The 24,526-nt window shown below is 42.7% G+C and overlaps 1 protein-coding gene across 6 annotated transcripts in view; it reads left to right on the top strand.

The window, feature by feature from the left end:
• The first annotated feature begins 8,910 nt into the window (after window positions 1–8,910).
• Window positions 8,911–24,526, top strand: part of Plch1 (phospholipase C eta 1) — a 187,445-nt gene continuing 171,829 nt past the window's right edge. For 2 of the 6 annotated variants that reach the window (XM_048794685.1, XM_048794684.1), the window contains exon 1: window positions 8,913–9,281. The gene's annotated coding sequence lies outside the window, so the exon portion shown is untranslated. Of the gene's footprint in view, window positions 9,282–24,526 lie in introns of all 6 variants that reach the window. The other 4 variants (XM_048794683.1, XM_048794679.1, XM_048794680.1 and 1 more) reach the window with 3 other exon arrangements.

Genomic DNA, 24,526 nt, shown 5'->3' with positions numbered 1-24,526 from the left:
AAAAAAAAAAAAAAGAGTCTCATTGAATTGCCCAGTCTGGCCTTGAACTTGAGATCCTCCTGCCTCAGTCTGCTGCTGAGTCACTATGATTACATACCTGGGCCACTAGGCCTGGCTTCCCTTCCCCTATCTTAAGGTAATAGTCAATCTGTTGATTCTTTAGTTCATTTTATTTGGGATTTTGTTATTTGCATTTGAAAGTGTTGACCGACTTGGGATTCTAAGAGAGGTCTGCTCTCTGCTTGCAGAAGTGCTTTCTATATTGAAGCTAAGACTGACCATCTAAGAGGAGCCTGGTGTGGCAAGCACTCAAGAGATACATGTTGGGAGAGGGGTGGCTTTCCTTGGCAAGCTTTTTGGTCATGGTTTCCCCTACTTCTGTCTGCATTGGTTAAAATAGGGATGTTTTGTATCCTCTTTCCTTTATTGCTTGTGGATGTAACTCAAGATTATTGCTGGTGAAATCAGAGTATCTTAAACATGGTTATTTTTGCAACAAAAAGCGCAATTTTGCACAGATAGAACAATCTCCTCTCAACACCAAGACTCCTAAAGCTGTTTCCTTGGTCCCCTCCCCCAGGAGATGCAGCGCAGTAGGCTCACCAAAAGGCACATCCGTCATCGTTCTGTGTATCAGGCACGTCCTACAGGCTCTTCTGTGATCCTGATGTCCGTGTACATTCTGTATCAAGGCAAAGGTGATAGGTAGAAATCTGGCAGCTATTTAGAAGGGAGGCCAGGCAGCCATGTGTCAGTATAATTAATGAGAGTCATCTCTAGGAAAGTGGGGGTTGGGAAAGACGTCTTTCACCAGTCCCTGGTATTTAAGAAAAATTGGTGCCTTCTTAGCCCTTTTAGTGCTGGAGGGACATTAAATCTAGGGACTGCTCTAAAGGACTTCGTACAACTACTGTGCAGATGGAAGGCCCTGTGCATGCATGGGGGGAGGGGGGGCCGGGCGGGCGGCTTTAACCCCAGGCTTTTTGGTAGAGATCATTTTGGCAGAGCTGAGCGAGCTGTGGGTCCCTACCATATGAAGTGGTAAGTCCTTACTAAAAGGTTACAGCTTGCATGAATGAACACCCAGAGAAGGTACTCTGCACCATGTAGGACATTTGTTTGTTCAAAAGAAGTTTTCTCCCAGATCCTGTTCTCTCCAATTTCCTGTGGCCAGAGGAGGGGGTATCATTTGTTTTGTTTTTCTGTGTACTCTGGTAACCAGGGAAGGTCTGTGTAACCTAGAGAGGCTGTTTACTACCCTCAGTCTAACCCCGTTATTATTTCCTCCTATTGCCACAAATGGGAAAAATAGTTCTGTCTTGTTTCCAAAAACTTAGCAACATGACAACATTTTCTTGTTTTTGATCAGTGATTTTTCTTTGATTAATGATTTTTTTTTAAAAAGAAAACTTGGAGGGAAAACTATATCAAAAGATTACAAATGGCTGGAATTATACCTCAGTAGTATACTACTTGCCTAGAGTGTGCAAGGCTCGGGGTTCAATCCCAGCACTACACACACACACACACACACACACACACAGAGGACATTTTGGCACACTTATAATTCACACCAACTTCAGAAATTCTTTCTTTGGAAAAGGGTGGGGGTTGGAGGGGCCAGAGGATAGGGCTTTAGCTGTATCTATAATGGTTAAAAAAGTGGGGGGAGCAAGAGGATTATAAGGTGTCACTCTTGGTTTTGGTAGGGTTGAAATACTGCATAATTTAAAATGTAAAAGTTCACAACATTATGGAAACTATAACTATCCAAATGAAGAATACATAGCCACCAAGACTCTTACAATGAACTTTGTGTTTGACTTTATTTTAACATATGTGTGTTTTCAGTTCCACAAAGACAAACACAGGAGGCTGGGGTAGATAGCTGTGGTGGATGAGGGGTTATCTTGCTATCTGTCTTTTTTTTTTTTTTTTGGCTTTCCTAATCACCATGGAGATTACCAGTAAAACAGGTCCTTAAAAAGCGGTTGTCTACACAACAAAAAGCAATTTGGAGGCAGAGAATCATTTACTTAATTTCTTTTTTTGGTGCTGGGGGTTGAGCCCCCGGCCTCAGAGCATACTAAGCAATTATAGCCCCAGTCCTACTTAATTTCTTATAAATTGGGGGTTGTGCGTGGGCATGATAAAAAAGAAAAAAAGAAAGAAATTTGAGGCGGTTTCTTTCTATGGATGGTATGTATTTTTTTTCTCCCCTAAATTGATATTTTCCTCACTCAAGCAGGAAGAAATTCAAGTGGCTCCTGCCGGCGGCGGCATTTTTCTTTTTTCCTGAGAGTTCAGGATTGCTTTCAGGATAAAGTTTTTTCTGGCCCATGGTGCTTTGCTGTGACATTGTAATTGCCTCTGTTGAACTGAATAATACAAATGGGTTGTTTCTATGGCGTCCGCTAAGTGGGATGAAAAGGTGAAACCCTATCCACCCCTACCCCAACTGTCTGTCAAAGTGGACTGGCAGTCAAGCCCGGCCCTCCAATCTTAGGCACTAGTTTGTAACTTTCTGAGCAAATTCATGTGTGAAAAAAGAAAATGACTTTGGTTTGCGTTGTCACTAAGCCCAGAAAATCCCTGCCAACCCCTTGCTGCCAGCTTTCCTTGGACCTTCTTATTGGAGAATTTTAAATTGAAAGGTGAGCGAGAAGCAACGTCCTCAGTCCCTCCCAGCCAGGCTTTGAACTAACAATAGGGCAGGTTGAATGAAGGCTGATAAATGCAAATCCTGGAATCTCGAAGCCGGATCACAGCGCTGCTACCCAGGCCAGCGACTCAGCATTCCAGCATTTGCCCCGGTACGTTCAGCAGATTTCATCTTTTCGTGAACACCGAGCGCCTGCTCAGCAAGCTTCCCCGGCCCCCATCCCCCACCGGTGTGCTCTTGTGCCCCACGGCTGGCTGCTCGAGTGTGCCAATTACTAAATCAATCTGATTATTTGGCCAAGGAGTGGCACGGAAGAAAAGACCAGGGGGTAAATAACAAAGTGTATACCACCTACATCCCTTTCCTCAATTTTAGCTACACTTTACTCAAAATAGATCTCCTTGATTTAACAGCATAAGCATTCTATTTTCTTAGAATGGTTAAAAAAAACGGGAGGGGCGGTGACCGGCGCGCGCGCGCGTGTGATTCGGACACTTTGCTGGGAGCTGCTTAAGTCCCGCTCCAGCTCCTCTCACCTCCAACTTTGTTTCCGCACTCCTATGCCCTCCCACCACCCAGGCTCTCCCGACTACAGCCCCATGTAGAGCATCAAGGGGGATTCCCTGGATTTGGGAATTGTTTAAATTTGCCAGGTGCGGGGAGAAGGTGCTTCAATCCCAGTGCTCCTTGCCCTTGTCTACTCGGAGCCCGCAGGGGGAGTAGGCGGAGGGGCCAGATCCAGCCCCCGCTGGTCCGCCCAGCCCTTGGGGCCAGCAAGGCGCGGGCGCTCCAGTCCACTCCCCCGAGCTCCAGTTCTGATTTCCTCGGGAGNCAACAGATTGACTATTACCTTAAGATAGGGGAAGGGAAGCCAGGCCTAGTGGCCCGGCGCCTGCTCCTCGCAGGGACTTTTGTTTGCAGCTTGGCGTGTACTTAGATCTCCTTTACCTGAGGAGGTTAGCACTGAATCAACAGCAGCCGAATGAAACGCAGAACGGAAAGGAGCCCTTCCCCTCCCTTGTTATTTTGATCATAGACAGAAAATAATGGTGAAAATTGCTCACGGGCCAGTAGCTGAGCACCTCCCCCCTTTTCTCCCACAGTGGGGGAGACGAATAAAACGCTTGCTTCCTGGTGAAGGCTGTCTGAAAACTCAGCTGTCTGGCCTGGAGTGTCGGGACAGCTCGCGCCCGCTTTCCGCGGAGCTAAGCTCCTGCACCTGCAGCCCGGTGTTCTTGGTTTACCATGGAGCCTGGAGGGTGGCCCCACCAGGGTGCGCCAGAGCAGGCGCCGGTCAGTAGACGAGCCTTTCCCAGGAGAGGCATTGCTCTTCCACCTGCTCCTATGGTTTGGTCTTTCAGGGGTTAAAATTCACTTAGCCATCTCAAGAGGTCATTTTCATTTTCTCTCCTTCTCATTATTTTTTCTTCTTTCTGGCATTGGAGATTTAACTCAGGGGCGCTTCCCCTTGAACCACAGCTCCAGGTATTTTTTATTTTTATTTTTTAAATTTTGAGACAGGGTCTTATCAAGTTGCCCAGCCTGGCTTGGATCTTGTGATTCTCCTGCCTGGGCCTCCCGAATAGTTGGAGTTGCAGGCGCGCGCCAGCTCGTAGGGCTCATTTTCATTTTCTTTAAATTGGGTCTTGACAGCCCCATCCTGCCTTTTAAATCCCATTTGTTTACACACAGGCGAGCATTTGGCAAGAGTATCTGGTGGGTGCTGTAGCTGCTGCTGCTTGCTTATTTTTCTTAGACTGCATCAATATTTGGCAGAGTGATTGAGACCTAGTTGCAGTTAAATAAGCACTGGCTAGAACCAATGTAACTACTAATTGAAGTTTAAAATGGAGATTTTTTTTTTTTTTAAACAGGGATTGAACCCAGGGGTATTTAACCACTGAGCCACATCCCCAGCCTTTATTTTTTATTTTGAGACAGTGTCTCGCTAAATTGATGAGGCTGGCTTTGAACCTGAGATCCTCCTGCCTCAGCCTCCTTAGCCCCTGGGATCACAGGCATGGGCTACCACACCAAGCTAAAATGGAGATACTTTTCCTGAAATGAAATGAGGAAAAAATACCTTGGATGAAGTAACGTGGGTGTCATTTATTCCATTCCACCGCGCGCCCCCCCCCCCCCATTGGACCCAGGACCCTTTACCACTGAGCTATACCTCAGCGGTTTTTGAGACACGGTGTGGCTAAGTTGCCCAGGCTGGCATCCAGTTTGTGATCCGCCTGCCTCATGATGTGGTACCCGATTTTTAAACAATTTGCTTTCCAGAATAGCAAGTGTTTATTAGTGGTACAAGTTTTAAGATAATATCCTTCTATCATCAGCAAATATAATCCGCATATTGCTTTTCACATGACAGCAAATAACATGCTGTTGAAGTTCTCTCCCATTGGTTTTGTTATTAATGCTAGACATGGTGCTCAAATATTTGAGCACAATATTTAAAAAAATATTTAAATATTTTTTAAAAAAGCTCAGTTGAGTTTTTCCTTTTTTTTTCCTATTAAGAAATAGAAAAACTTAGGGCTGGGGCTGTGGCTCAGCAGTAGTGCACTTGCCTGGCGTGTGTAAGGCACTGGGTTCGATTCTTAGCATCACGTATAAATAAATAAAATAAAGGTTTATCAACAACTAAAAAAATATTTTTTAAAAATGGAAAAACTTAATTTTCAGGTTCAGGTATTTGTGACCCTCTGGTGGCTTGTTGCTGTCTCTAGTGCCTTGATTCTCAGTGCCTTGTGTTTCTGCTTGTACCAGGAGGCAGTGGGATAAGAAGATTGGGAGTGCTTGGAGGCAGGCTGGGGGAGGCCCCAAGGAGACAAAAGGAGTGGAAGGCGGTGGGCGGAGCCAGGATTGGTCTCTGAATGAAATGTGTTAAAAGTCACAGCTCCTGTTTGATAACGTTTTCTCAGGTCGTCAGCTTCAATTTATTTAAAAAAAAATCTTTTTCATAATGGATAGAATTATAAAAAATTTAACATGATAATTCGATCCTTGTTCGGTTGCCATATGTAAACTACCAGGACAATCGTTTCTTTTTCTTTTTCAGCGCTGGGGCCTCACATGTTAAGCAAGTGCTCCACCACTCAGCTACTCGCAGTCCTGTACAAATTCTTAATGCAGCGTTTTGTATTTAATTTATTAATTTAGTTAACAAATATTTATCCAGAACTTATATACAAAGCAAGATAAATAAATCCAGATCACTCCTCTCAGAATTAAGAGCTGTGAGTTTTGAAATAATTCTAATGTAACTTCAGGTTTTCAGGGTGCGGACTGTACCTTTGATGCTCCTAAGAGAATAGCTGATTTGGGGCTGATCAGACTTCTAGATTCAGAAACACATGTGAAAACTTTGCAAAAAAAATAAGTTTTTGAGCAATTAAAGAAAACTTTGTATATGGCAGGAAACATTGGATGCACCTGTCTGCTTACATTTTTGTAGTACAGATTGCCCTAAAACTCACAGTGCCGGCAAGTGCAGTGCTTGGGAGACCCACAGAAGCCTTCTCAGGTTTCTTAGATGAAGATAAGGTGAGAGTCCAGCAGTCCTTTGCTCGGCTCCCTGTTTCCTGACATCATGAACCAGCCTCTTCTAGGAACAGTGTTGATCTGTACACCTGGATGATCATCACTGATATTTCCCTGAGAAAAGGAGGGGGCATGAAGTTATAGAAGGATAAAAGGGGCAGAGTAGAGCGTTAAACATTTTAAACCTAAGCTGGAATAATTTCTAGGCACTTTCAGTGAGTTTAGACTCTTGAAATCCAGTACGGCCGCGGCAAACCTGTGGCAAAATCTGACCTGGGTCTGGTCATTTCTAGGACACAGAAGGCTAATGGGAGCCTGGTCTTCTTCCCTCACCTGCTCATAGTCTAATACTCAATACTCATTAGCTCCGAGCGGCTTGGTGAGCAGTGTCCTGCTTGGCGCAGGCTCTTTGTCTAGAGCCGGCTGTGAATGGCGGAGCAGTGGTGCAGAACTCAGGCCTTTGGACAATGGCTCTCGCCTGGGAAGCATGTTCTCTCTTCCCACTGGCAGGAGCTTATTCCAGCCTGGCTTTGGTCACAAGGAAAATCGTTTAGACACAGTTGAGTGCACACTTGCTCGCATCTCTTTGACACCGTGACCATTTCTGTTGAAGGAGAAATCCAGCACTGCTGTGATAGGCTGCGGTAAATTAAAAGTGCGTTTTTAGAAACCCCTGAAGAAGTTTACACAGCTTTGTGTGATTATCCTCGAGCTTTCTGTCTTCTGTGCTTCAAAGTGGAAGAGGACAGGATGGATGCAGAAGGGAGAACCAAGAGAACTTTTATAGCAAAGTTAAAAGCATTCTTACCAGCTCTGCATAGGTACTTAGTGTGATGCACTTAGTACCCATACTGTGTGCTCATTGAAGTACAGAGCAGGAAAAGATGACTCTACCACATGTATTATATAAGTCAGGAAATCAGGGCCCAAGGTTACTATTTTTTTTTTTAATTTATTTTTTGCTACATGGGGGAGGGGGATAGAACCAGGGCCTTGCACATGCTAGCCAAGGACTCTGCCACTGAGCTACCTTCCCTGCCCTAAATGATTTTCTTAAAGCCACATAGCTAATAGATGGGATGAAAATGCAAAGTTACTGATTTCTAATCTTGCTGTTTTCAGAGAACTCAGGAAGAGCAGACATCAAATCTTTGCTCCAGACTTGGTATTTGTAATCCTAGGCAATTGCTCTAGTGGTAAAGCGTCAGCAATTTCATGTGATCTTCCTTAATACCGAGTGGAACTGGTCAACATGCACCTTCTGATAATATATTTGGTTGTAAACATGTATCATGAGAACTTGTGTGGTGCAAGAGTCCTTTTTCAGTGTATATATATATTTAAGTTGGTCTGAAGAATTTTGGCCCGATTAAGAGTTAATACAAGGCTGGGGTTATGGCTCAGTGGTAGAGTGCTTACCTAGCATGCAGGAGGCACTGGGCTTTGATTCCCCAGCAACACATAAAAAAACTAAATAAACAAAAATAAAGGTATTGTGTCCATCTAAAACTAAAAATATATATAAAAAAAGAGTTAATACAGGGGGATAGCTTTTCTGATAGTTCTTTTGTCCAGTAAATATATTAAAGTGTTCTGAAAGACAAGGATGAAATGAACACATGTTCCTAATATGTGCATGGCACTCACTTTGTACTCATAATGATCAGGAGGAGTTGCAATTATCCCGTTCTTGATGCGGACAAGAGAGGTTAGTTTCTTGCCCAAGGTCTGAGTGTGGAACTGATGTGGAATTTGAATCCAGGTCTGTCTCCTCCATGGTCTATTATATCAAGTCATCACTCACTAAGGCAGGACTAAATTACCACATATGTGTATGTATACATATATATATGTATGTACATATAAAATACAGATGGTTGGTTTTATTTTCTAATTCCCACTTCATGTAAAGTACAGACAGGCCAAAGTGTTTCTGATCAGTTCTTTGGTGGTGGAGAAGCTCTATTCCCTGCGTTGGAGTTCAGGAGGTTATAAAGTCAGGCCCGATTCCAGGAGAACATTCAGGACTTTGTTTATAAACTGTGTTGGCTATTTGTTTAGAAGTGAGCCGTGTTTAGGTTCTGTTCCTTAGAGGTCTCTCCACATCAAAGTGGCCCACTTATCACTTCTGGATTGCTGTCAACTTGTGGTGGGTCTAAGAGGACCCTTCATGATTTTAATGTGTGTTTTCTGGCATCTCCAGATACTGGTTTTATCTTATATAAACTGTGCTTGCTTATGTCTCTTGATGTCATGCGGAGAGACTTACGGCTGCAATGATGTTTTCTTCTAATGCTTTTCAAACTGGGGACCAGAAGTACCTTGGGCAGTTGTTGAAAATGGCTAAGTTATGCCAGCAGTTTGGGTGCCCCTTAGACAGCTCTGCTGGGTTCCTGGGAGATGTGGTTGGATTGTCCTGAACTGGTTTATGTCTGCAGTAGTTTTGAGTTGGTTTACTTATGGAGGAACTGAGGCTCAGGAATGTTTATGCCCACACAGCCGACTGGTGGCCAGGGTGGCAGATGCCTGGTTCACTCCTGAAAACACACCTCCCTCTTGGCCTTTTCTCCTCCCTGCATCTCAGACTGCAGGGACAAAGACGAGGATTTCAAATTGGGTGTGGACTCCACCTTAGAATTCAGCCTCTGCTTCGGACACTGGCCAGGTCTCTGGGGGCTCTCCTGCAGGCAGCCTCTTTTCTCTGTGACTGGTTCTTCTGAGTTTAGCAAGGAACTTATGAATTTGCCCAGCCATCCTGGTGCCCATGCCCACCTGTTACGTTGTCCCCGGAGGCTGTCCAGTTTAGTGTGAGTTACTGATTAACCAGTGGAAGGCGCGAGTCTCCCTTTCATCTTCTTCACTTCCTTGTTGCTAGTCCACAAGAATCAAATACCCGAATGCAGCTCCCCACTTCCCTCCCTCTTCAATTTAGTAGAAGAGGCCTCTGGACCTTACACCGGATCTTGGAGAGCTGAGAAAACCAGTGCAGATTTATTCCTGGTGGGAACTTGGAAGATCCATACAGGGTTCAGGGCTCAGAATCCTGGACCAGAACCGAGTTGATTTGCTGGTAATTGCATTTGGTTTTCTAGATATGCTATTTTCTTTTTGCCAAACTGCTTTTCCTTAACTTTCAGTGATACAGGAGGTATTGGAAAGTGCTTGCCCAACATGGGTGATGCCCCGGGTTCCATCTCTGGCACTGCAAGAAAAAAAGTGATTTCTCTATAGAAAAGGGCAATGTGTTCATGTAAGGAGTTAGGATTATCCTTTGGCTTTCCCCCCAGCCCCCTCAATTTAAAGACTGATGGTTCCATACAAGTGACTTGTGTAAAAAGGTTAAAAAGCAAAAACAAAAAAGAAAAGAGAAAAAAGAAAAGAGGATTGAGAGCAAACCCTTTTCTGATACGCATATAGAATCTCTCCTTCCAGAGATATCTATATGCAAAATTGTAGGTATTTGTCATGCACAATTCTGTTTATTGGGCAAATCATTAAAATCCAGACTTGGAAGAGGGTGAACACAAACTGTGTACCAACTTCTTTTTCAGCTGTCAAAAGAAAGAAATGTGAAATCTAGGAAACTAAGGATGTTGTTTGCTGGGGGACAGGACAGCTACTATTCACTGCATACCCTTTTTGTGACTTCTGAAACTTTCAACTTAATAAGCCAAATTAAAGTTAAAAACAGAAAAGGAAGTCTTGGGTTTCAGTAACAAGGGAATAAATCAGTAACTGCCTCCCCGCTCCCAAGAGTGAGACCTGAAGGACTGGAAGCAGTTCCCTTTCTTGTTCTTTGCGGAAGGCTCCGCCAATTCACCTGGGCTATTGCCCGGCTGGAGAGCGCTGAGTTCCGCCGCGTTTCCAGAACCCCTGGGGAGGGCTTTGCCGGTTTTCATATTCTTCTTCCGTCTCCTCGCGCATCGCTATTGGCTGCAGCCGGGACCCACGGACCAATGGGAGCCGGCCCCGCTCAGCCTGGGCGACTCTGCGGGCTGGTGCTGGCGGAGGGGCGGCAAGGGCCAGAAAGTGTCCTTTTTCTTTTCTTGCCCGCTGTTCTTTCCCCTACAGAGAAATCATTCCCGTGTGATTATTCCCGTGTTTTCCTGAGCAGCGCCCCAATGGGAATGTCAGAGAAATCTTTTCTTCCCCAAAGTTGGGAACCACGCCTCTTCCCTCGTGTTTAATGGGCTGTGAGTTGGAAGTATTTTTTTCTGTTTATTGGGCAAATCATTAAAATCCAGACTTGGAAGAGGGTGAACACAAACTGTGTACCAACTTCTTTTTCAGTTGTCAAAAGAGAGAAATGTGAAATCTATTATTTAGTGTCCAAGTTCCAGTCAAAGGCAGACACTCGTCAGGACCAGTTCCCAGCGTGTTCCCTGGAAATCTGTCACTTTGCATTTGGCCATTTGGCGAGTAGACCGGAAAGCATTTATTTATCACTGAATTCTTCTTATTGCTATGTTAATTTCTACTTTTGGGGAAGGAATAATTGAGTCGAGCACACACATTCTCAGGACTGCACATTTTAGGATTTTAGAGCATTTAGTGAAGTTTCCCCCATACCTCTTTCCTCCCCTGCCCCCCGGGTCTGTTTGTTCTTTCATAGACCAACAGCATTGTTAGTTTATTGTGTATTTTTCCCAGACATAAGAGGTTTATATATCTATATATATTCAAATACACATGTGTGCCTTCTGCCTTTTTCATCCTTTAAAACAATCAAATGTTAACATAACTCACATGTTTTTTTCTTTTTTTGTGATGCTGGTGATCAAACCAGGGACTTGTGCATTGCTAGGCAAGTTTGGTATCACTGAGGTATATCCCTCGCCCAGCACAATCTTTGCTTTTTGCATTTTTCTTACAACAGTATATTTTTTCTTCCATATTGGCACACAGAACTTTCTTATTTATTTTAAAAGTTCTTTATTATATTTGTGGTACTGAGGCCTTGCACATGCTAGGCAAGCTCTCTACCACTAACTACTCCCCCAGCCCTTCTCTTTTTACTTTATTTTGAGTTGGGGTCTGAGTAAGTTGCTTAGGGCCCTGCTACGTTGCTGAGGCTGGTCTTGAACTTGGGATCCTCCTGCCTCAGCCTCCCGTGTCACTGGGATTACAGGCATGTGCTGCCATGTCTGGTTTATATGTAAATAGATCAAAATTGTAGGTATTTGTCATGTACAATAGGCTGTTCTAAGATGTGTGTATCCTGTGGCTAAGTTGAGCTGATCAGCGGCAGTATTACCTCACCTCTTCCTTGGAGAGAGCACCTTCTGTCTTCTGAGTTGGTGCAGTGTACTGTTGATGACTGCCCTCTGGTCATGTGGTGCTGTAAGTTTCTAGAACATAGTCCTCCTAATTGAAATCTGTATCCTTCAGCTGTCACCTCCAGCCCCTGCCCCAGCCCCTGCTGACCACCCTTCTCCAGTCTGCCAGGTGGGTGAGATGTGAGGTCCTGTGGCCTTCACCTTTCTTTGCCAGGCATTTTCCTTAACGCAGTGCCCTCCCAGTGCATTTGTGCTGTTGGAAACCACAGGACTCCCTTCTCCTGTGGGGTGAACAGAATTCCATTTCTAGATTTATCACATTTCTTTCAGTCTAGCTGAAGGTTTGTCTTTTTATCTCTTCTGAAAATCAACTCTTAATTCCATCGATCTCTTCATTTTCTGGTCACTATTTCATTTATTTCTACCCTGAATTTTGTTATTTCTCTCTAACTCTGGGCTTATTTTGTCCTTGTTTTCTAATGTCTTGAGGTGTAACATTAGGTTGTATATTTGAAGTTGTCTTTATTGATGTGGACACTTATTGCCATAAATTACTCTTGCCTGCAATCCCAGCATCTCTAGAGGCTGAAACAGGAAGATTGGGAGTTCAAAGTTAGCCTCAGCAAAAAAGCAAGGCACTAAGGAACTCAGTGAGACCCTGTCTCTAAATAGATTATAAAAGGGCTGGAGATGTGGCTCAGTGGTCTAGTTCCCCTGGGTTCAATTGCCCATACTAAATAATAATAATAATAATAATAATAATAATAATAATAATAATTACAACAACAACAACAACAACAACAACACTCTTAGGGTAATTTACTGCATTTCTTGCATCCTGTAAGTTTTAGTATGTTGTATGTTCAATTTTTGTTTATCTCAAAATATTTTTAAATTTCCTGTTTACTATCTGACCCATTGGTTGTTCAGAAGCAGTGTATATTAATTGTTTAATTTCTATGTATTTGTGAGTTTTCTGAAATTCTTCCATTATTCTTCCCCTTTCCTTTTCTCTCCCTGCTCCTCCTTCCCTCCCATCTTCCCTTCTTTCTTCTCTCCTTCCTTTGTCTCTCTCTTTTTCTCTTTTGTTCTGGGAACTGAACCCAGAGCCATACATGCTAAGCAAATGGTGTACCACTAAGCTCTCCCCTCAGCCCCTTCCTGTTGTTGATTTCTAGTTTTATACACTGTGGTCAGAAAAGATACTTGATATGATTTCAGCCCTCTTAAATTTGTTTTGTGGCGTAACCCTTGGTCTGTCCTGGAGAAAGTTCACATGTCCTTGAGAAGGATGTGTGTCTGCTGCTGTGGGTAGTATCCATCTTTAAAGTCCCTTTGATCTGAAGGGTTCTTCTGGTCTGCTGTTCCTTATCAGTTTTCTCTCTGGATGATCTGTTCATTGTTGAAGGTGGGCTTGAGTCTCTCCCTCCTTCAGATCTATTGTTACTTGCTCTATCTATTATGTGCACCTATGTTGGTGGATGTATATTTACAATTATTGTGTTCTCTTGATGAATTGGATGCTTGGCCATTGTATACTGACCTCCCTTGTCTCTTCTTACAGATTTGACTTAAAATCTATTTTATCTGATAGAAGCAAAGCTACGGCCTTATTCTCTTGGTTTCTCTTTGCATGCCATGTCTTCCTGCACCCCTATTCCTTCACCATTTGTCTATTAGAGCGAAGTGTTTCTTTTTTCTTTTTTCTTTTGGGTACTGGGGATTGAACTCAGGGGCACTCACCACTGGACCAATCCCCAGCTCTATTTTGTATTTTATTTAAAGACAGAGTCTCACTGAGTTGCTTAGCGCCTCGCTTTTTGCTGAAGCTGGCTTTGAACTTGAGATCCTCCTATCTCAGCCTCCCAAGCTGCTGAGATTACAGGTGTGTACCACCACACCTGGGAAGATTTTCTTATAGGCAGCATCTAGTTGGGTCTGGTTTTAAAAGTTCCATTCAGCCTTTCTGTCCTTTGATTGGAGAATTCAATCCATTCACATTCAAGGTAATTACTCTTAGGTAAGGACTTACTACTTCATTTTCTTAATTGTTTTCTGATTGTTTTGTAGATCATTTGTTCTTCTTTTGGAGTATCTCTTGTGATTAGGTGATTTTCCTACTGGTATGTATTGATATATTTTTAAAAATTTTTTGTGTATTTTCTACAGATGTTATGGTTTGGATGTGAGGTATCCCCCAAAAGCTCACTTGTGAGACAATGTGAGAGGTTTCGGAAGGGAAATGATTGGGCTGTAAAAGCCTTAATCCAATTAGTGTATCAATCACCTGATGGGATTAATTGAGTGGTAATTGAAGGCAGATAGGATGTGGCTGGAGGAGGTGGGGCATTGGGAGTAGGACTCTGGGGTATATTTTTGTCTGTCAAGTGGAGTCTCTGCTTCCTGATCATCATGTGAGCTGCTTCCTTCTGTCATACTCCACCTGATGTCCTGCCTCACCTTAAACTCCTAGGCATGGATCCAACTGTCCCTGGACTGAGACCTCTGAAACTGTGAGCCCTTAAATAAACTTTTCCTCCTCTACAATTGTTCTGCTGGGTCTTTTTAGTCTCAGGAGTGAAAAAGCTGACTAAAACAATAGTTTTTTGCTTTTTTACCATGAGGCTTACATAAAGCACAGTTGTAGTTGCCACTCTGAGGTGATCATTTTGATTCCATTAAAAAAAAACTCGACTTTTAAAAAAATATTTATTCTTAAGTCTTAGGTGGACACAATATCTTTATTTTACATTTATGTGGTGCTGAGGATGAGCACTCTACCACTGAACCACAATCCCAGCCCAAAAAAACTCAACATTTTTACCTCCTCCAATCATAGTGTTTTTTCTTCCTCCCTCTTATTTCTCTCCCGCCCCCTTCTTCACTTCCTCCTGCTCCTCTTCTTCTTGATCTTCCTCCTCCTCCTTTTCCTCACTGTGGATTGAACCCAGGGGTACTCTACTCCAGAGCTACTCCCAGCCTTTTTCACAGACTCCAGAGTCAGGAGCTTACATAGCATGCACCACCATGACCAGCTCATTTTGTTTTGAATGTCACAGTTTATATTTTTACATTGGATATTGCTTAAATTTTTTTTTTGGTCTTTTTATCTTCCTACTGAAGATGTAAGTGATTTGTACACCACCATTATAGCTTTGAAATATTCTGCATTTAACTGGGTACTTAATTTTACTGTTGAGTTTCATACTTCCATATTTTTGTGTTACTTATTACTATCCTATTCTTTCACTTTGAAGAATTGCCTTTAGCTTTTCTAGTAAGACAGCTCTAATGGTGATGAGCTGCCTTAGCTTTTGTTTATCTGGGAAAGCCTTTATCTCCTGAAGGACAGCTTTGTTGAGTAAAGTGTTCTTGGCAGTTTTTCTCCTGTTTGCACTTGAAAATATCATTCCACTCTCTCCTGACCTCTAAGGTTTCCACTGAGAAGTCTACTGTGAGAGGTATTGGACTCTTTGTATGTGATAAGCTGCTTTTCTCCTCCTGCTTGGTTCTGTCTTCGGTTTTGGTATTTGGTTGTAGTATGTCTTGGTGTCATGTTTGAATTGAATCTGATTAGAGACCCTTGATCTTTCCATACCTGGATATTTATATCTTTCCCCAAATTTGAAAAGTTCTGTGCTATTATTTCTTTAAGTACATTTCATGGCTCTTTATCTTTCCCTTTTCCTTCTTTAACTTCTATAATTCAAATATTTGCTCTTTTGATGCTGCCCCATGCATCATAAACTTGCTTCATTTGTTTTCATTATTTTTTTCTTCTCTGATTCTATATTTCAAGTAACCTGTCTCTGAGTTCACAAGCTCACAGATTTAATTTTTCTTTTTTTTTTTGTGGTACTGGAGATTGGACCTAGGGGTGCTCTACCACTGAGCTATATCCCTAGGACAGTTAAAAAAAACAAAACAAAACAATTAAAAATAATATGGGCTATGGTCTCACCAAGTTGCCCAGGCTGGCCCTGAACTCAGCAATTCTTCTGCCTTAGCCTCCCTCTTACTGGGGTTACAGGTGTGTGCCACCATGCCCAGCTACAGATTCTTTCTTTCTCTGTTACCAGTTTTCCTATTGATGTTCTCTATTGCATTTTTTTCATTTATTTAATTGTATTTTTAGTTTCCCAAATTTGTTTGATTAAAAAAAATAATCTCAGTCACTGTTAAATTTCTCTTTTGGTTGTTACTGTTTTTTCTGATTTCATTGAACTTTCTTAAGAGTTCTTGGGCTGGGGATGTGGCTCAAGCGGTAGTGCGCTCGCCTGGCATGCGTGCGGCCTGGGTTCGATCCTCAGCACCACATACAAACAAAGATGTTGTGTCCGCCAAATACTAAAAAATAAATATTAAAATTCTCTCTCTCTCTCTCTCTCTCTCTCTCCCTCTCTCCCTCCCTCCCTCTCTCCCTCTCTCCCTCTCTCTTAAAAAAAAAAAAAGAGTTCACTGTGTTTCCTTAAAACAATTATAATGTATTCTTTGCTGGGCAGTTCATCCATCTTCATTTCTTTATTGTTGATTACTGGTGCTTTATTTTGTTCTTTAGTGGTATCTTATTTCCCTGATATGGTCAGGCAATGGTGCCTGCCTATTTGAAGAAGTAGGAACTTACACCAGTTTTTGCAGTCTGGCTTTGTCTGAGAAACCCTTTCACCAACCAGCCATTCAGAGATTCTGCACAGGTTGCCTGGTGTGGTCTGTGGGAGGACTTGTTGCTGGAGTCCTCATGCATGGTAGTATGGTGCAGGCTGGTCAGCAGGCATCTGGATCCTTGGGGTTTGGCCTGGATCTTGGGTTCAGGAGGGTGGTCCTAGAGCCTGAGTTCATGGGGGTTTTATTGGCATTGGAACAGTCCCAAGCCTTGTAAATACTGGGGCCAATCCAGAGCCTATAGCAGCTGGGGTCAGTCTAGTGGACCAGTGTGACAGACCTGTGTGGAGGCTGAGTCTACTTGGCAGGTCTGGAGCCTGGGGCTGGCACCAGGGTGGGTCTGGAGGGTCAATCCCGGGCACTGGGCTGGAGTCTGAGGTCTTGGGAGCCTTCTCAGCCCTGTTGAGTTGCTGGTATAGGCCCAGTGTTGGGTCTGATGCAAAGTCTAGCACTCATTTCCCTCACCTTCCCCACAGGGAGGTTCTGTCTCCATGCTGTGCTGCTTGGGTCTGGGGAGTGATGATTGGGTGACCTAAAATTCTCTTCCTATCCTATTTAATGTGTCCTCTCCAGACTTTGTGGATGTGATGTGTCAGGATTCACAACATTTCTTCTGACTTTAAAGCAACTAAACTTCTTTATTGCCATTATTTTCTTATATCTGTGCTATTTTCAGGTGCTATAATCTCTCACCTGATTTCCTTAGAGCTTCCATGTATTACTAGTTGTTCAAATTGATGTATCTGTGGGTAGAAGAAACTAGAAAGTCCTATTCCATTACAGGGTATTTATTTGTTATTTAATGGCTGCATATTTCCACTTCACGGATGTACTACAACTTTACCATATGAACTGATAATTAGGTTGTCTCTAATCTTTTGCAAACAGTGGTACAGTGAATAATCCTATATGTACACAAGTTTGTGTATGTTCCATATATAGCCATAGGATATACTTTTAAAGGTAGGATTGCTGAGTCAAAGCTATATATATTTGTAATTTTTCTTTTGGTGGGTGGTACTGGGGATTGAACTCAGGGGCACTCGACCACTGAGCCACATCCCCAGACTTATTTTGTATTTTATTTAGAGACAGGGTCTCACTGAGTTGCTGAGTGCCTCACTTTTGCTGAGGTTGGCTTTGAACTCAGTTCCTTCTGTCTCAGCCTCCAGAGCCACTGGGATTACAGGCGTGTGCCACCATGCCTGGCTTTGTAATTTTGATAAGTATTATTAAATTGACCTTCCTAAAATTTGTACAATTTTTACTCCTATCAGAAATGTATCACAGTGTTGCCAGGCATGGTACAATAAAAAGAAATGTATCACAGTGTTAGTTTCTCTACACCAACCCCATACTGTGAAGCTTTATGGATTTTTTTTTTGATATTTGCTAATCTGATACGTAAAAATTAGTATCTTCATAAAAATGACACTTGCTTTTGTCTTATTTACTCATGGGTGACTTTATAAATTTTATTTTATTTGCAGTGCTGGGGCTCAAACCCAGGCCTTGAGTGTGTTAAGCAAGAGCTCAGCCATTGGGCTACACCCCCAGCCCACAAATTTCACTTTGGCTGGATCCTCAGAGGAGGAGGGGTCACCTTCTGCGCACACCCCTACCCCCCAGTATGGATTAAAAAATAAACTTTGAAGAAGAAGCAAATGAGTAGCGTTTTGAGGATTGCGTGGTGGAATCGGGTTAGCATATTTCCTTTTCTTTTCTTTTTTCTTTTTTGAGAGAGAGAGAGAGAGAGAGAGAGAGAGAGAGAGAGAGAGAATTTTTTAATATTTATTTTTTAGTTTTCGGCGGACACAGCATCTTTATTTGTATGTGGTGCTGAGGATTGAACCCAGGCCGCAAGCATGCCAGGCGAGCGTGCTAATGCTTGAGCCACATCCCCAGCCCACATTTCCTTTTCTTAAGTAGTGTGCATTTAGTTGTTTTTCACAGCTTTCTTCCCAGTCCCAACCTGTCTCCTGTCTCCTTAGCTCTTTGGCACCTGAAGCATCTCCAGTTCTGGCAGAATGGCACCAACAGGCTGGTGGTCTTGCTGACCGATTTCTTACTCTATCCCTGGAATCAAAGCTAACTTGAATTTCTTATTGTCCCTGGTCATGGCTGCATAGAGTTCCGGTCTCTTAGCATTTCTGAGAGGAAGAAGAAAAACTTGTCATTCAGATTTTGTGGATGTGATGCTTTTAGCTTGGACACTTAGGAGACCCCTGCTTTTCCTTGAAGGGGGAGGATTATCATGGAATGACAAGGACAGTGGGCCAGGACCCATTCACTGGATGGTTGTGTTGCCCCTCCAAGGGAATAAACCATCCAAGGATGTGGCAGGTGGATTCATAGGGGCCAGTGACAAATCACCAGGAATTAGCTCCTGCACTTGGTGCTAGAGATTGAACCTAGGCCCTTGCTTACATTAAACATGTACTCTACCATGAGCTACACCTCCAGCCCTTAGTTGCTGTACCTTTAAATTAAGTATGTGTGTGTGGGTGTGTGCATAAAGTATATGTGTATACACATCTATATGTTTATACTCGTTTAAGATCCCCCAGTCCACATTATACATCTCATTTGAGGAATCTGTGCTAGTGTTTGATTTTATTTCCCTATTTTTTCTCCTATAATTCTATTTCATTTTTCATCAAATGGCAGCTTCAAATGTTCTTATTAGTTAGACTTAAAAAGAATCAAGAGCTTGTAAGCCTGTGGGGGATTAGCTCCTGGGTTGAGCTGTGGATCTGTTTAGCTAGGACTACCTCCACTAGCTCCTGATTTTCTCCAGAGCTTTTTAAGAATTAAGAATTCTACACATAAGAGACCAAGCTGAATTTCTACAGTTTAAACTATGTTTTGAGATTTAGATTTCTTTTTGGTGCTCTTTTGAACTTGAGAATTCTTATGACCAAATCAGGTTTGTTCTTCCATCTCTTTATCAGATTCTTTGAAGACTTCTATATTTCTTTCTCATAATTTTTGATTGCTTTTTGCAATGTTGGGAATTGAACCCAGGGCTTCATGGGCAAGCGCGCTACCATGGAATCCCATTCCCAGCCCATCTTTCTCATAATTCAGATATTCTTATATCTGCATATAGCGTAAGCTGTCTATTGATCTGTCAGGGTTCACAACATCTCTGCTGACTATACAGCAACTAGACTTCTTTATTGCCATTATTTTAGGCCAAAATCTTTATAAAATTATTGTTCTTCTTATTACTATTATTCTTCTAAAGAGAGGTCTATCTCAGGATTTATATTCTGAATAATTTATGAGTGGGCATTCTTAGTGAAATGGCATCTTTGCCAATTTCCTCGTATGTTTTTATCAAATTACTTTGTATTTATGCAGCATGTGAATGATGTGCCTTAGTAATTGGTATGGTTGGAGTCTCTGCCAAGACTCATATTGAAATTTGATTGCCTTTGCAGAGTTGGGTGGTGGGGCTTTTAGAAGGCAATTAGGACATTAAAAGAGATTAAAGGGCTAGAGCTGGGGTTGGGTTGCTCAGCCTGGGTTGGGGAAGAGAAAAGAAAAATAAAAAATATCAATATCTTTCTTGTGGGCCTGAGCTCTTGCTGTAATGAGTTCAGACCAGTCATGGTAAGAGCAGGTGATTTAGCAAGTGTACCCTTCCTGTTTTGTTCCTACCATGAGAGGAAACAGGTGAGGCCTTACCCATGCTATGTGACTTTCCACCTCCAGCTTTCAGAACTGTGACCCAAAATAAACCTCTCTTTGCAAATTACCCAGGCTCAGGTATTCTGTTATAGCAACAGAAAATAGACTAAGATAGTAATTTTTATTCCATTCCTTCTTTTAGGCTTTTCTTTTCTTTCCTTCTTCCTTCCCTTTCCTCCTCCCCTCTCTTTCTTTCTCTCTTTTCTTTCCTTTCTTGTACTGGAGATGGAACCTAGGGACTCACACATGCACCTCCAGTTCTTTCTTGTTAAAGTTTTATTTTGAGACAGTGTTTTGCTAATTTGCCCAGGCTGGCCTCTAACTCCCTGTTCTCCTGCCTCAGTCTTCTGAGTAGCTGAGTAAGTGGGATCACAGGCATGTGCTCTCTGACTGCCTTGGCTCATTTTTTTTTTTTTTAACTCCTGCAATAGGCCTTGTTGATATTCTGCTCCTTGCTGGGCAAGTTTTATGTAAACATTTTTCTATTTCTGTGCCCTGTCCTCAGAGCATCTCAGAGCAGTTGGGACCGTGTCCAGGCACCTCTCCATCTTTTTGGTGACTGTGGTGCCTGCAGCAGGGCTCAGTGCCTTGGGTGGGTCATTTGATTCATAAGCTGTCTGAGGGCAGTGACAACCGTTTACACCTAGGGCTCCAGAACTCTCCGTGCTGTGTGGTACAGGTGGAGGGACTTCTCCCACACACCCTGCTGTGTAGTTGGGAAGGAGGAAGGTGTTGGACAGGAGGTTGAATCACCAGTCAAGGCACATTTCTTGTTGGAGCTGAGCTCATTGCTGGGTGGAGGGTGGGGAGCAGGAATGATGAGAATCTAGCTCATCCTCTGTGATGAGCTCCCTTCACTTACTGGTGGGTGGAGAAAGGGAAGCCGGAGGCATTAAGGTTAAGGTGAACTGGCATCCAGGACATCCGTCCTCCCTTCTGAAACTGTATGTCAAGTACCCTTCTGTATGAAAAAATTCGGGGCAAAGCTCTTCTGAAGTTTGTTTCTAATATTTAAAAATGTTTGGAAATCATTGGTTTGGGGATGGTAGTATTTCTGTGTTACACTTACACAGAAATAGATGAAATAAGAATTGTACAAAAAGTCCTTTATTTCTTTATTTTTGTGTGATTAAGAAGACTCTTAAGTTGATCTTCACTGAGAGTTAAAAATCTCCTCACTAAGGGGCCTTTCATTCCGGTGGGTGGTGTTTTATTCCCCAGTGTATTTCTTAATATCCAGGCTGCACCATGTGCCCACTTTTAAGATGAGGGGCGCATAAACCTGAAAATGTGCCCTGACTGAGCACAAGGTGGTGGCAAGGACCATTGCCTGGGAGTCTGGGTCTCACCACTTCTGCCAGCCATGCCTATCAGGGCTCTCTTAGTGTCTTTCTCTCCCTCCTGTTATTCATTATTTGCTAGGAAGCAAATTTACACAAATCTTAAAGAGTGAAATATTTACAGTTACATTTTTTGGGTTCAAATCCTAGATCTGCCACTTGGTGGCCGAGGACCTTAGATAATTTTTAACCTCTCTGTGCTTTAATTTCTCAATCTGTAAAATGGGAGTAGTGATGAAGCCCAGTCCTTGGGATAGTTCTAAGGATCAGGTAGATTCATAAGCTGTCTGAGGGCAGTGACTTCCTGGCCCAGGAAGTCCAAAGTGGCAAGCAATGTGCAATGTGGGGATAGATTGTGTCTCAGTTTGGCCCAGGGCCAGACTGCATGGCTCTGTGGTTTTGAAGATGAACTTGAAATGATAAAAATATGATAGTCCAAAGGATTCAACAACAGATAAATCCAAGCTGAACAGGGAATTAGCTAATTGAATCTGACAAGAATTTTAATTAGTTTCAGAATAAAAAGAGGGAGAAAATGAGAAAAGGCAACATTTAAGAGGTAACAACTGAGAATTTTGAAGGACCAATAAGAACCATCATTTTGCATATTTATGAAGTCATAAGAATCCCAGTCAGGATGAAAAAAAGGTAGACAGATGTGATTAAATTGCAGAACACAAAAGATGAAGAGAGGATATTACGCAAAGTCAGAGAGAAGAGGAAGCTTATCTTCAAAGACACGAGGAACATTCTGACAGTGTAACAATAAAAGTCAGAAGACTTTCTTGCACCATAAGCAAGAAATTCGCTGTCAGCTTAAGATCCTATTTCCATTAAAAATACCTTTAAAAAATAAGGAGGAGGGCGAGGTTGTGGCTGAGCAATAGAGCTCTCTCCTAGCATGTTCCAGGCCCTGGTTTCCATCCTCAGCACCACATAAAAATAAATAAATACATAAAATAAACATATCGGGCCGGGGACGTGGCTCAAGCAGTAGCACGCTCGCCTGGAATGCGTGCGGCCCGGGTTCGATCCTCAGCACCACATACAAAACAAAGATGTTGTGTCCGCCAAAAAACTAAAAAATAAATATTAAAAAAATTCTTTCCCTCCCTTTCTCTCTCTCTCACTCTCTCTTTAAAAAAAAATAAAAATAAAGATATCGTGTCCAACTACAACTAAATATTGAAAAGAAAATAAGGGTGAAGTGAAGACCTTTCAGACATAACAAAAACCTGGTGTTTGTGCTGGAGACCTTACTAAAAGGATGCACTTCAAGCAGAAGGAGACGATTCCCAAATGGAAGGTCTCAGAAGCAATGGAGAGTGAAGGGGGTGGGTTGTAAGTGAAAGCACTTGTTAGCTGTATAAAATAGTAATGTTCACGCCTTTAGTGAGAAGAGTGGCAGCAGGAAGCTGAGGAGCAAGAGGAGTAAATGGGTTCTAGGGTTGGAGGATGGTGGGAGGTGGGGTTAGAGATACTGGTTGTTTTGACTTTGATAAGTGAAGCGTCCATGTTGGAATTTCTGAGGCAAGCACCTAAAATTAGTGGATAGATCACTTTCTAGCTAAAGGATTAAGAATAAAATGATGAACATTTGGTGAGATTGATTTTAAAAAAGATGTGGCACAAATAATGTTTAGGAATGGAAAAAGCAGATATAGATATTACAAAGATATCAACACTGAGAGTATTCTTGTTAAGATGGGGACCTTACTCTATGCAACATTGTATTTCATGGTTATAATACTGTATCTATTCCCACTCCCACCTCCCACAGAAGGAGAATTTTCTTTTCTTTGTGTTTTTTTTTTTTTTTAATATTTTAATTTTATTTTTTTAGTTTTAGGTGGACACAATATCTTTATTTTATTTTTTAATTTTTATGTGGTGCTGAGAATCGAACCTAGGGCCTCACGCATGCCAGGTGAGCGTGCTACCACTTGAGCCACATCCCCAGCCCCTTTTCTTTGTTGTAATGTGTTTCCCATCTTCATTTACTCATCCTTTGCAAAAACATTTGTTGCTATATACACAGCAATCAGTGCTGCCCAACAGTGGTGTACTGATTCTTCTGTCATAAAAAGGGTTGTAGTGAATGTGTATTCATTTGGATGTGCCTCTTTATTTTTTTTGGATGTATTTCCAGAGGATGAATTACTGGACCAGAAGGTAGGGCTCCTCAAGCTCAGGGTACTTAGTGCAGTTTAAAGCAGTCCTTTCAAATGTAGCCTCCTGGCCTCTTGGAGGGCAGATCCAATCTCCTTGCTGAACTAGCTCAGAGCATTTTTGGCTCCTGATTGCTTTAAGGAAAAGAAAACACACAAGGAACAACGTGGGGTTTACTGGTGTCTCCTGAGAGCCTTAAGAAAGGAACAAAGTGCCTTTTATTTATTTGCCTTTGTGTACATAGCTGGGAGGGGTCCAGGCTGTGGAATTAGGCTGAGTGCAGAGCACTTAACCAATTTGGTGGTTATCAGGACACCTGGGGAGGAGGGGCGGGACTCACCCTGGGGGAGGCCTCTGGGGGGCTCAGTGGCCAGGAGGCCCTCAGAACTGCTTTAGAACCAGAGCAGGAGCCCTGCCCCTCCGACCAGCCCTGCCCTGGCCCCTCCAACCCAGACCTGCTCTGTGTAACTTTCTTAATGTGTTTGTTTTGGTGGAGAAATGAAGGAGAAGCAACTTTCTTTGAAATTTCGTTTTCATTGAATTTAGTTTGAACCTTCACTTTTGGGGGATACCAAACAAAACACCCATTGTGTCAGAGGCTGTGGGGGCAGGATGGAGTCTGAAGACCATTCCCAGCTCTTCCATTGCTAAGTGCTTATTGCTTTATGAACGTCGATGTCAGAGCCAGTTCAAGTTGCCTCTTCTCTGTGTAAGGCTTAAGGACAGGGACCCAGTGCTTCTCCCAAAGTTAAATGCATTGAGACTGAGAGTTGGTCTTGGTTTTTCATGGTTATTTAAATCTATGATTAAAGCTGGATGCCTGGGGATCTTAGGGAGTGGCCTAATAGTACGGGATTGTTGAGGCTGGGGGGCTCTGGGAGCGCATTTCAGTCACCACCATGTTTCTTTGGTACGTAGGTGAGGCGCAGGATTGGGCTCTGCTCTGGCCTTTGATGTCCAGCCAGGTGCTTTCCTGTCGCCCTGATTGCCTAGGACCGCTCCTTTTCTGACAGCAGAGCTAGCATCGGTAGGCCTTACGTTTTGTCCTGGCTGTAGCCTGGTTTCCTTTTGTTAGCAATCTGGAGAACATGTGAGCCTCTCAGATGGTTTCTTTCTTTTTTAAAACATTTTTTAGTTGTAAATGGTCACACTTTTTTTTTTTTTTTTTTTTTTTA

Source organism: Marmota marmota, unplaced genomic scaffold (genome assembly GCF_001458135.2).
Source record: "Marmota marmota marmota unplaced genomic scaffold, marMar, whole genome shotgun sequence".
In the NCBI taxonomy this organism is placed as follows: domain Eukaryota; kingdom Metazoa; phylum Chordata; class Mammalia; order Rodentia; family Sciuridae; genus Marmota; species Marmota marmota.
This window is presented reverse-complemented; position numbering and strand designations above follow the sequence as displayed.